Source organism: Ciconia boyciana, unplaced genomic scaffold (assembly GCF_034638445.1).
Source record: "Ciconia boyciana unplaced genomic scaffold, ASM3463844v1 HiC_scaffold_40, whole genome shotgun sequence".
In the NCBI taxonomy this organism is placed as follows: Eukaryota; Metazoa; Chordata; class Aves; order Ciconiiformes; family Ciconiidae; genus Ciconia; species Ciconia boyciana.
In genome coordinates this window covers 147,939-159,532 of record NW_027328408.1, presented here as the reverse complement: position 1 = coordinate 159,532, position 11,594 = coordinate 147,939, and the positions used below count along the sequence as shown (strand labels likewise).

The following is an 11,594-nucleotide window of genomic DNA, read 5'->3' as shown; positions in this document are numbered from 1 at the left end:
AAGGGGAGGTGGGGCGGGGGCAACAGCGACCGGGTCCAGGAAGACCCGCACTAGGGCCAAGGAGCGGAGGGTGCGGCGTCGGGGTCGCGGGTGGCCCAGAAGCCGAGGGGATGGGGGAAAGCTGATGCACCGGGACAGGGGGGAGGCCGCACAGGGACACGCGGGGCTGCCTGAGCGCTGGGGCTCACAGGGGGGTAGGGGTAGTGCTGGGGAAGCAGCTGGGTCGGGTCGGGGCCCTGCAAAAGGGTGGTCCTGACACAAAGGCCCCCCCCGGGTGCGTGTCTGTGTGGGGGGGGTTTCCAGGTCGTGCGGAGGGGTGCGGGGCAGCTGGGGAAGCATCGGACCCGAAGCGGAGCCGGTGGTGGTGCTGGGAATCCCGGCCCTGCGAGCCGGCCTCCGCAGGCGCGGCGGGGTCCCGCGGGTGCCGGTGAGGGGAGGAGGGCGTAGGGGCCGGTGTCCCCATAGGGTTAAATGGCACAGGAGGCAGCAGCCCGCAGCATTCTGGGAGCTGTAGTCCTGGGGTAGCCAGCTTGTGGTCGGGCACGTTGTTGGCAGGGCATGCCGGGAGATGTAGTCTTTCGGCAGGGAGGTTCCAGCCAGCCCCGCTGGTGTGTGCAGCACGCCGGGGTGCGTCCTCGCCCCATGCTGGCCTCCGGGTACCTGCCGGGGCCGGCAGCCGTCTGCCGGCGGGGAACGGCCTCGGGCACGTGGCGCGCGGGGGGGCGGGGGGGGCGGTCGGGCGCGCGGCGGCGCCCGCGCTCACTGCTGCCCTCTGGCGGAGGAAACGCGGTACTGCAGGTCCGGCACCGCGCATGTGCGGTGGGGTGCCGCCGTGCTCACCGCGGCTGCCGTCCGCCGGTAACGGCACGGCGGTGCCGCGGTGCCTGCGAAGCGCCGCCGCCGCGCTCGCTGCTGCCTCCCGGTAAGGAAACGCCGCCGCTGCCGCCGCCCCGCGTGCACGCTGCCGGCGGGCGCTCGGCGCGGGACTGCAGCGCCCGTGCCGCCCTGGGTCCGCCCCGCCCGCCGGGTGCTCGCTGCTGCCGGTGCCGCGGCGCGGTACTGCAGCGCCGACACCGCACAGGAGCGCAGCGGCGCTGCCGCCTCCGCCGCTGCCGCGGCGGCACGGCCGCAGCGCGGTGCTGCCGCCCGGCGTTCGGGCGCCAGCCCTGGCCCCTCCGGCGCGCCGTCGGCGGCCGGCGCATGCGCGGTGCCCGGGAGCGGCATGGCGGCGCGCTGGGCGCGGGTCTCGGCGGCGGCGGGCGTCCTGGGGCAGCGGTAAGGCGAGCGAGCCCCTTTGGCGGGCGCGGGGGTGTCTTCTGCCCGCTGGCTGCGGGACGGGAAGCCTGAAGCTGCCCGCTGCGGCAGGCTGCCGGTGTGCCGGAGGCGAGCTGGGTCAGGGCAGCCCCAGGGAGTTGCCCGAGAGCTGAGAGAAGGGGAGAGGGGAAGAAGGCGGACACCCCCCCAGGCGCAGACGCCGGGCGGCTCCCCGCTTCCAGAGCTCCCCCTGAGCCTCCCCGGCCCCGCTTGCCCCCCCACGCGCAGCTGCCCCCAGCTCCAGCCCCTCCCCTGAAGCCTGTCCCGTAGCCCCAGGTCGCTCCCAAGCCCCGTCGTGCCGGTGGCAAGCTGGCCTTCCGCGCGTCTCCAGAAGCCCCTGCGGAAGGAGAGGCTTCAGCCGGGGGCGATCTGCGGTAATAACGGTGGCTGCTTCTTCTTTCCCTCTCCCAGAGGCTGCGCTGAGGACACGGTCGTCCCTTCCTCCCCTGGGGCTGCCGGTGACGGCACCCGCCTCAGGCTTGCGTGGATTGTCTGTGCCTGGCCTGGCTCTCCTCGCGGCGTGGGGGCGAAAAGGGACGGGCGGAGCGCTTGCTGGCTGTGGACAGGAGCTGCCGCGGCTGAAGCTGGAGAGAGAAGCCAGAGAAGGGTAAAGAAGAAGAAATGGAAGGCCGTCTGGCGGCTGCCTCCCGCTGCAGGCAAGAGAGAGCCTGCCTCTCCGGCTGAGGAAGGATCCCTCCTCGTAGTCCGCGGCAGGCCAGGCCGCCAGCGTGCACCGCAGGGTCTGTATGCGTCAGCCAGCGCGTGGTCTTGCTCCCTGTCCCTGTCTGACAATCTGTGTCCTGCTCCTCGTCCTTCTTTTTCCCCTCTCTCTATCGTCCGCCATCCTTCTTCCTGTCTGTCTTTTTCTCTTTCTATCCTTCTGCCCCAGCGCTTCTTTCTCCACCTCTCTCCTGCTCCCTGCCCTTTGCTTCCTCTCCCTGACCCTCTGCCCTGTCTCCGCTTTTTCCTTTCTCTCCTTCTCTGTCCTGCTCCCTGGCCCTTTTTTCCTCTTCCTCTGCCTCTGTCCTCTAGCCCATGGCTTGCTTTTTTTTTTCCTTTTTCCTTCTTGGTCTCTTTGTACAAATCTGACCCTTTCTTGATTTCCCAGTCCCTTTGTCCTGTTCCCTGTGGTTTTTCTCTCTCTGTCTGTATGTCCTGCGCCCTGTCGCCGTCACGTTCCTCTGTTCTTCTTCCTCTCCTTTCCCCCCACCTCTCTACCCCTCTGTCCTGCTCGCTGACCCTGCCTTTTCTTGCTCCATCTCTCTGCAGGGCTTCTCGTCCCTATTGTGTTTGATTTCCTCTACGTCTCTGACCTTTTCTTTCGGCCTTTCATTCTCTGGCGGCACCTCAGTCTTCTCCCTTGTCTTCCTTTTCTCTTTCCAGTCCTCTGTCCTGCTCCCCATCCCTGTATGAAATAGGGGCGGGTGCAGGCTCTGTTCTCTTGGGACTGGCGGGGGAAAAAGCAGCCCCGGGCCGAGCGCTCTCCTGGGGTTCGTCGGGGGGTTTTGGGGCCGAGCCCGTGTGCGAGCGGGGGGGAGTAGGGGCAGCCCCATCTGGCTCTCAGGTTCTGCTTGTGGAGCTGGGCAGCCTCTGCCGCTCCCGGCGCAGGTCGGGCAGCGGCGGCCCGGGGCTCCTGCGGCGCCGGGCGGGTGCCGGTGGCCAGAGTGGCGGGGAAGGGCCGCGGCTGCGGCGGGCGGGGGTTCCTGGAGGCGGCTGGGCCCGGCTCCCCGCGGGGGTGCTTGGGGCTGCGGGGGTTTGGGGTGCGGGCCCGGCACCCCAAACCAGTGCCGGAGAAAGCGAGCCGGAAGCAGCCGTGATAAAGCGATGCCCTGCCTGTGCTGGTGCGGCCCTGCAGAGGTGTGGGGCCGGGCCCTCCGCAGTGCCCAAGCGCTCCCAAAAAGTGCACGTGTGGCCCTGGGGGTGCAGGGCTGTGGGGTGGCTCCGCTCCCCCCGCCCCGCAGCATCACGCATGGGGACCGCAAAGGGGTCGGAAAGCAGAGAGGGTGAGCTGGTTTGGGGCCTGAAAATGGAGAGCAGGTCTTGTGTTCTCGGGGCTTGAAAAGAGGCTCAGGGGGCTGACTTTGGGGCTGAGAAACAGCTTGAGTCGTGCGTTTTCAGGACCTGCCAGAGGGGACCGAGCGGTACGTTTTTGGGCTGAGGAGCAGAGGTGAAGTGCTGCATTTGTGGGACTCGAGAACAGGCTGAGCAGGTGGGTTTGTGGGCTCAGAAATGGGAGCTGGTTTGGGGGCCCAAAGCAGAAGCCAGTTTGGCTGTTTGCGCAGGGCGGGGGGAGGGCGTTGGGGGCTGCGGGGGAAAGCAGAGGGTGGGCAGGGTGCACGGACCCTCCCTGGAGGGTGGGGGTCTGGTCGCGTCGGAGCCCAGAGTTCGGGAGGCCGGCGTGCCCCGGGCCAGCCTCTCGGTCTGAGGTGGCCTCTGGGGGGAAGGGTGCTTTTCAGACCCCGCGCGCCCTCTTGGAGCCCAGCTCTTCTTTGTACGCTGCTGAGAATAGTTCTTAACTACTTAATCGTACAAACTGATGAATCGGTATTTCCACAGCGTCCAGCTGTGATGTTTAATAGTCATATTCAAGTTCTGACAGCGACCGCTTTCCGACCTTGTCCAAAGCCCAGACTGTGGCAAATAGCTGGAGCTCGTAAGGAGAAGGAGCTGAAATCCAGCGGAGCTTCGGTGCGGAGCCGGAGCTTCGGTTAGCCAGAGCTGTAGCGAGGAGGAGCTGGAAGGAGATGGGGTGTCCGCTGTCTGGAGCGTGCGTTAGCCAGAGGCAACGTTAGCTGAGCGGGGGCGGCCATGAGCCGGAGCGTCTATTCGCTGGAGCATCCGTCAGCCGGACTGCGCTCCCAGCGGGGCTGCAGAGCGGCCGGGCGCAGGCCGGGCTGTCCCCAGCCAGCGTCTCTGAGCAGCAGGGAGGCGAGCGGTCCTTCTGCCAGCGGGGAGCCTGGCCTCTTCCCTCGGGGATTAAATCCACGCCCTGCGCCCCTCCCTGCATGGAGGGCGTCTCCCGGTCCCGTTGCTGGGGGTGGGAGCGAGGTGGGGGTGCCCCGGCTCTCCTGGGGCAGCCCCGCTGCGAGGGGGCGCGGGCGAGGCGGCAGCGGGAGGCAGCGGTGTCTCCCAGGTACCTGGCAAAGGGGAGAGGGGCCGGTCGGTTGGAGCTGCCGGGGTGCACGGCCTGGCCCCGCAGGGCCCCTCTGGCAGAACCCTCCCCTGTGTTTTCCCCGTCGGCTGGGTGTGACAAACAGGATCATTTTTTGCCTCCTCTTTTCCCAGTGTCACCTTCGGCGTCACGTGCAGAAAATCCCGCGTGGTCGGTCCCGCTTGCCGCTCAGGGAATCGCGCGTATGAGGCCGGGGGAGCGGGGAGAAACCTTTGCGAGTTCAGGGACGCTACAGATGCTCCGCCTGAAACCCAGAGAAAAGGCAAATCTGCTGCCAGTGCAGAAAAGGTGATGAAGACCTGCGGGTAACAGAGCGTGCCTCGTTCCCGGATTGGTCCCTTGGCAGTTCCGAAGGTTTTCCTTTCGGGTAAAAGAATGAACTTTCATCTCGGATAAATGAAGAGCTGCCTGTTACCTTCTTCAGGGTCAAGTGTTTCTCTTCTGTTTGTTCAGACTAACTTTATGGGCAAGTTGGCAAGAGCCTTTTCTTTTTATATGCACAACTACATTGTTAGTAACCTATGGTGTCAGTAGAGTTAATTTTGGAGCACCTAGACGCCAGTAGAAATAGAATGAGTGAAATGTGATGGAAACTGACATTTCAACTTGATTTTTATTCCTTTTTTTTTTCTTTTTCATTAGAGCGTTGATGGCATGCTGTGCTGTGGGTCAATCCGCATTCTCTTCCGTGGAGCCTTCAGTCTAGGAGTTTTATGTAAAAAAAGTTTGTCCTTCCAAAAAGGACTAGTCATTCCTAGGCTTGAGGTGTAGACTTGGAGGGTCTCTGAAGTCCGTGATCAGGATTACAGCGTTGCTGCTCTTTGTCTTCACTTTTGTTAATTTCCCCACTGCTCGGTGGTGGTTGGGAGCCCTGAGTTGTCTTTTTTTATTTACCTCTCTGTCTCTAACACATTTTTTTTCCCCCAAGGAGACGCTACGTTTAAAAGTGAATGAGTGTCCTGGTTTCGTCTGGGATAGAGTTAATTTTCTTCCTAGTAGCTGGTAGAGTGCTGTGTTTTGGATTTTAGGATGAGAATAATGTTGATAACACAGTGATGTTCTAGTTGTTGCTAAGAAATGCTTCCACTGGTCAAGGAGTTTTGAGCTTCCCGTGCTCTGCCGGGCGCACGAGAAACTGGGAGGGGACACGGCCAAAAGAGTTGATGGAAGCTGGCCAAAGGGCTATTCCGTGCCATCTGGCGTCATGCCCAGTATGGAGACTGGGGGGAGTTGGCCGGGGGATAGGGATCGCTGCTGGGGGAGTGGCTGGGCATCGGTCAGCGGGTGGTGAGGGCTTGCATCCCTTGTTTTTTCCTGGGTTTTGTTCCTCTCTTGCTGTCTTGTTGTTTTCCTTCTCATGATAATTCATTCTTCTTCTTGTTTTGTTCCAATGATTAACCTCTTCTTATCTGAGGCCACGAGTTTTCTGACTTTTGCTCCTTGGCTTCTTTCCCCCATCCCCCTGGGGGGGGAGGGTGAGCCAGCTGCTGGGTGGCACTTAATTGCCGACTGGGGCTAAACCACAACAGTTAGTTTCCTTCCAAACGTGTCAGTCAATGCACTCGAGTGATGATTATTAAAACCACCAAAACGGCACCTGTCTTACAGATCTGGACTCCTTCTGAACACGTATCCATCGCACGCAAATGTCATTGGGCTACAGATCATCTGCACTTCACGCTTTGACAAGACGGCGTGCTGAGACAGGGATGAGCTCTGAAAGAAAAAAGGTACAAGGTCACGGGGTTTTTGGTCTGTTTTTTTGTGGGGGGCGCGTGTGTGTGGTTTAAAAAGAAGAGTGCGACGCTGAGTGGCGGCAGCCTGCAGAGCTCTCTTGCTGCCTGAGCTCTCCTTTTCTTCTCTTTCACTCCTCTTTCATGACTGTAATTGGAATTTGGACAATGGTAGAAGAGCAGGTAAGTTACTTGCCTGTGTAGATGTGCTGGTAATCCCAGGAAGGTCAATGCTTGAAGCCGTAGTGAATAACTTGGCCGCAAGTAGAATTTCCGAAGGAAGAAAAACAACGGGAAGCAAATAGCAAGTTACCAAGCGATTTGCGTGGGTCCAGCACATGGCAGTTTTATTGCCAAACGCTGCTGGGCAGTATGCTCCAAGTGGCTCTTTTTGGTAAACGTGAATTTTCAGGAAGTTCAGGGTTGTGCGTGGCAAAACGTGTCCCTCTGTTTATGTATGCCGCTACGTAAACGTCCAGCGGCGGGGCTGTTGTTCCCTGCTCTCGATACTGCCACGGTAGTGCTGCGGTATTTAGACCCAAGAGAGGGCTTTAGGAAGGGAAGGAGAATGCCTGTTTTCTGTGAGGGCTACGAATGCTGACCCTTTTCTCTGCCGCTTTCCCGTGCGTGCGATGAAGCGGTATTATTTTTCTCCCTTGTTCCTGGTCTAAATAGTTCTGAAGCTGTCGCTGCTGTGGGATTGCAAGTGGTGTTTCAAGGTTTTTGTGGGGTTCTAGTTACGGATCGCTTCTCCTGTGGCGAAGTGTCAAGATACGGTTTTCAGTGTAAAGCTTCAGAAACTGCATCCGCTGAAATCAGCGCAGGTGAAAGTGATGTTGCGCGTGCAGCTGTGCTCGCAGGGATGCTCGGCGGCTCCTCCTCAAAACAGCGAGGGGCGTGTGGCCATCCGGAGGGTTGCGCTCTGGGTCTGAGGGCGTGCCGTCTTCTTGCTGCGCTTTTTGCTGCGCAAACCAAAGCTGCCCGTGAGTCAAAAAAAGGCACGGTTGTCTAAAAGCGCGCAAGCTCTAGCGGCCTGTATCGTCAACTGTACCGAAGATGATGCAAAACACTTTTTCCTCTGCTCAGTTGTAGTCTTCACCAAGCTTCACCAAAAAGGAAGCTTTAGATTCCTACCCAGCTTTATGCTAAAGGTTTTGTTCCTCTCTCAGCAGAATGTCAGCCGCCACCATTTCGCCGTGGTCGCCCTTTCTTCTGCCAGGAAAGTGCAAGACGGACGGAAAGGATCCGTAGTGGTCTGCAAGTCCACGGTATGTCTACGATGTGTGCCTGCGTTTTTCCGAAGGTACTCGTAGCGGGACTTGAAAGTTAAGGTGAAGAATGTGCCAACTCTCCTTCTGTAGTTTTTCTGTGAAGTATTTCAACACAAATACTACGGATAGAAAAAGGCGTGTTCTGGAGCGTGCCTACGCAAAGCTGACTTCCCTCCGTTTCTTTTCTCTTCCCGAAAGCGTAATCTTCTGTTTCTGTGCGCTTCCTATGAAATGATACTGTGAAAATAATTTTGTACTAAAAGAGGAAAGAAACTGTTGGGAAGAGTTCAGCTGTTCAGAAGAAAGAGCCTTTGTTTTCCTGGGAAAAGCTTTCTGCTTTTTCAGTCAGTAAGGTTTTAAAATATCTTGTAGGAGTACTTGAAAAGCCTTACTGCGATCCTAGCATCCGTACGAAAAGCCGTCAAGGTCAAAGAAGAGACGTGGCCAAAACGGGACAAATGGGCGTCGCTTCCGCGTGTTTTCCAGGCTTTGCCAAGAAGCGTTAGCAGCCTTGTAAGTACCGCCAGTGAGTCCTGATGTGGTTTTGGTGAGTTACTGCTTCGAGAAGGTCCTTTTTCCTGAAGCTACGGTGTGTAATTTTTGACTTCAGTTGGAAAGAGATTTTCCCGACTGGCAATCCTTCTCATTCAAAGAAGTTGCATTTGACGAACTTCCCATCGGAGCGGCTGGACGTGCCAGTAGAAGTCATCAGCAGCAAGACTTGTCACTCTCTTTACAAACACCCAGAAAAGTCAATTTCCTTCCAAGGACCCAAGCCCAGCACGTCTTCCAAAAGTTGATGGCATCGCTGGTCTTTGGTTCTCGGTTGCAACAGCCGAGATATGATGGAAAGGCGTTCCTCCGCATGCTTCGGTACAGCCAAAAGCAGTAGCAAATCTGCCGGTCCCTTTTGGTAGCCTGATGTATTGCAGCACTGGGGATTTGATTTCTGCGCCTCCTCCCCTCCTCCCCCCCCAGTGAAACCGTCTGGGGGATCTCTTATCTCACTGACTTTTCTATCAAACTGGAACTTTAAACAGAAGTTAAAATGGTGTCATTTACAAAGTGACTGGCACTGTTGAAACTGTAGCTGCCCAATAGCTGTGGCATGCAACTTAGGAGGTGTGTTTCAGCAGTGAGGTATTTGTTCTCCGTGTTTCAAGAGAGAGGCAACTGAACGTTACGGGGTTTTCCCCAGTATTTTGACGGCGTGCTCTGCAGTGCTTTATTTCTGCCTCTCTTTCCATGGCGCGTTTCCCTGGCGCTTCAGTAGCGTCTCTCTTGGGCAGCGCAGCTGGGCAGATGTCACTAGGAGGGACATAGCGCACAACCCCCAGTCACGTTATAACCGTGCATTTTGGAGAGAGATGGTTTAACGGTATCCCAGCTGTGCAAGGTAAATGAATGCAAAAGGAAACTCAAATGCTTTTCTAGTGTAAGTCTTGTTGTTGGATGTATATAAACATACGGCCACCTTTTTAGCGTAGAGTGAATTACTGAGATGTGTTCTTTATTTTCCATGTTACTCTCTAAAGGTTTACACTTCCCTTTCAGCTTTCTTGACCGAGCGAGCAAGACGTGCAGCAGCAGCAGCAGCCGCGAGGGCCGTAGCCGTTGTGGTGGATCCGTAAGCGTAGATTCTGATGACGGTCCGGCCTTGTCCTGCAGCCTCACCGGGTTGTCTCCCTGCAGCAGTGCTGGAAGGAAGCGATGAGGCGTTTTCCAAGAGCAGCAAGAGCGTTCACTTGTAGGTGAAGAAGGTGTTGAAAATCCTACCGCTTGGTCTCGATAGGGATTTGAAGCGTTGCAGTCAGTGTAGCTGTTAAAGCGTGCGCTGTATCTGGAGCGGACCCGTTTCCCTAGAATCCTGCTTTAGCTCAGCTCCTCTCCTATCCCTTATTCTGACTGAATCCCTGTACTTTCTGCTGTGCTGTTTTTTTCATGTGCTGAAAGGGAATGTGGGGTTTTTGTTTTTCAGCGGTCTTGCTGTAAGCGTCTGGTGGTGCTCCCTAGATCCCCCGGCCAGGTTTCCCTGCGGGTCGTGAAGCATGGTGAGGGTCAGGGGCCAGCCCTGTGGCTGGAGGCTCCTGGCTCTGTGTGCGGTGGGTGCCCCGCAGGTGGTGGGGAGAGCCCGGGGCCGAGAGGGACCGGGGCCGTTTGTTGCCCTGGGGAGCCCGTCGCAGCGCGGGAAGGGAGGGGAAGATGGCGGAGCAGAGGCCGAGCGAGAGACGTGGCACCGTCCTCGGGCACGCTCCCCTATGCCGTGGGGCGGCTGCCAGGCTGCGGGACAGGGGCTGGGGGGGCTGCCCCCCCCTTTATTTTTCTAGCGGAGCTCCCCTTTTTTGGTGGGGCATGTACATATGTAAATGGCCTGATGAAAGTAAGTGTAACCAGATGTAACCAAAATTGTTAGTTTGTTCTTTTGTAACTAAGCAACATAGAGATAGGAGCAGGTTAGACAATGCTTTAATATTGTGTTTGTACACCTATGGCTATGGCTATGCTACTATGCCCAAAGACAATTGGACAAGGAGTAGTACGGTCATGCTGCTACGTTCCCAGTACAGCCCCAGCCCATCTTGACAAAGAGTCAAGGGTGGTTAGAATAATTGGTTTGTGCTAAGGGTGCCGAATCATTGTTAGGAACCACGCACCATGAAGAAGGGGAGCAAGTTACATAAGCAAGGTGGGATTGCGCATGTCCAGAAGAAGGGGTCGACTAAAGGACACACCTGTACGGCCACCAAGGACCACCAGAGACCCCCACGGAAGCCCTCGGAGCTCAAGGACGCATGCGTAATGACCACGCAAGTATGATAATTAGTTCCGGGAAATAGAATGAATATGCATTATCATTCCAGGAGACTTGATGCATATGTATGTAACTGGACAATGTAAGTTTCGGCTGATGTAACCTGCGGTATGCACGCTAGGTGGAGCGATCCCCCGTGCATCCGGTGCCGTAGTAAAGAATGCCTGCTTCTTAATACTACATTGGTGTTAAGGAGTTTGATTCCCGATTTCGGTGACATAAGGAGGTGGCAGTTGGGGCAGTTTCCCTTGTTTTGTTTGTCTTTTGGGTGTGACGAAGAAGAGGGGAGGCTGGGGAGTGATGATGTCTATTGGGGCACCCCAGTGTCACTGGGGGGGACGATGGTGATGTGGCAGAGGAGCAGGTTGAGTGGGGGGAGGGGGGGGTCACGGGACAGTTCACCCCCCCGAAAGGGGGGTGACAGCCCCAAATGCCTGAGAATTGGTGGGGAGGGATTAAATAATGAAAAACTGTAAATAGGGGTGTGAGGCATTGAAGCAGAGAAAAATCTCTCCTTTTTATGTATATTGAAAAATTTTATTTATATATACGTAAAAAGATTTGACAAGAAACCCCTCTGTCTACTCTATTATATAAAGGATGGTAGAATATGAAAAAAATCTAAATCGAGATATATAGGGTGATAAAATAGAAAAAGAACTCATATATATGACTAAAAAAAGGAGTTTAAAAGTGCATAAAAAGAGGATGTATACGAAGAAATTTTAAATGGCAACAAGGCAGAGCGAGCTCTCCCCAGCTGCAGTACCGACTTCTGTCCACACAGAGGCAGCAGCGAGCACAAAAAAAAAAAAAAAAAAACCCAAAAAACCCCCAAACCCCAAACAACCGCTATCTCGATGCGCGCGGCTCCCCAGCCGCAGTACCGACTGTTGTCCACCAGGGCGGCAGCAGCAGCGAGGTCGGGCGAAGGCGCCACCGCGCATGCGCGGCTCCCCAGCTTGCAGTACCGAGCTTTGTCCACAGGGCGGCAGCGGCGAGCACCTGAAAATGCGGCACCGCGCATGCGCAGCTCCACAGCTGCAGTACCGAGTTTTGGTCACCGGGCGGCAGCAGCGAGCACAACACAAATGCGCCAATGCGCATGCGCGGCGCCCGGGCTGCAGTACCGACATTTGTCCACCGGGATGCAGCAGCGAGCCCAAAAGACCCACCGCGCATGCGCAGATCCCCATCTGCAGTATGGGGACCTGACCCTGTTCCCCTGAGCGACAGCAGCGAGCACTTTAAAATGCGCCACTGCGCAAGCGCGGCTCCCCACCCGCAGTACC

General features: G+C 57.1%; 1 long non-coding RNA gene across 2 annotated transcripts; it reads left to right on the top strand.

The window, feature by feature from the left end:
- The first annotated feature begins 1,121 nt into the window (after positions 1-1,121).
- Positions 1,122-10,264, top strand: LOC140645865 (uncharacterized). 2 transcript variants are annotated; one of them, XR_012040054.1, is made up of 8 exons: positions 1,122-1,275; positions 1,726-2,054; positions 3,433-3,523; positions 6,095-6,216; positions 7,389-7,487; positions 7,863-8,003; positions 9,045-9,237; positions 10,134-10,264. It is a non-coding gene; the product is annotated as an uncharacterized lncRNA (long non-coding RNA). The 2 variants fall into 2 exon arrangements; XR_012040055.1 differs by having other exon boundaries at positions 9,045-9,241.
- The last annotated feature ends 1,330 nt before the right edge of the window (positions 10,265-11,594 follow it).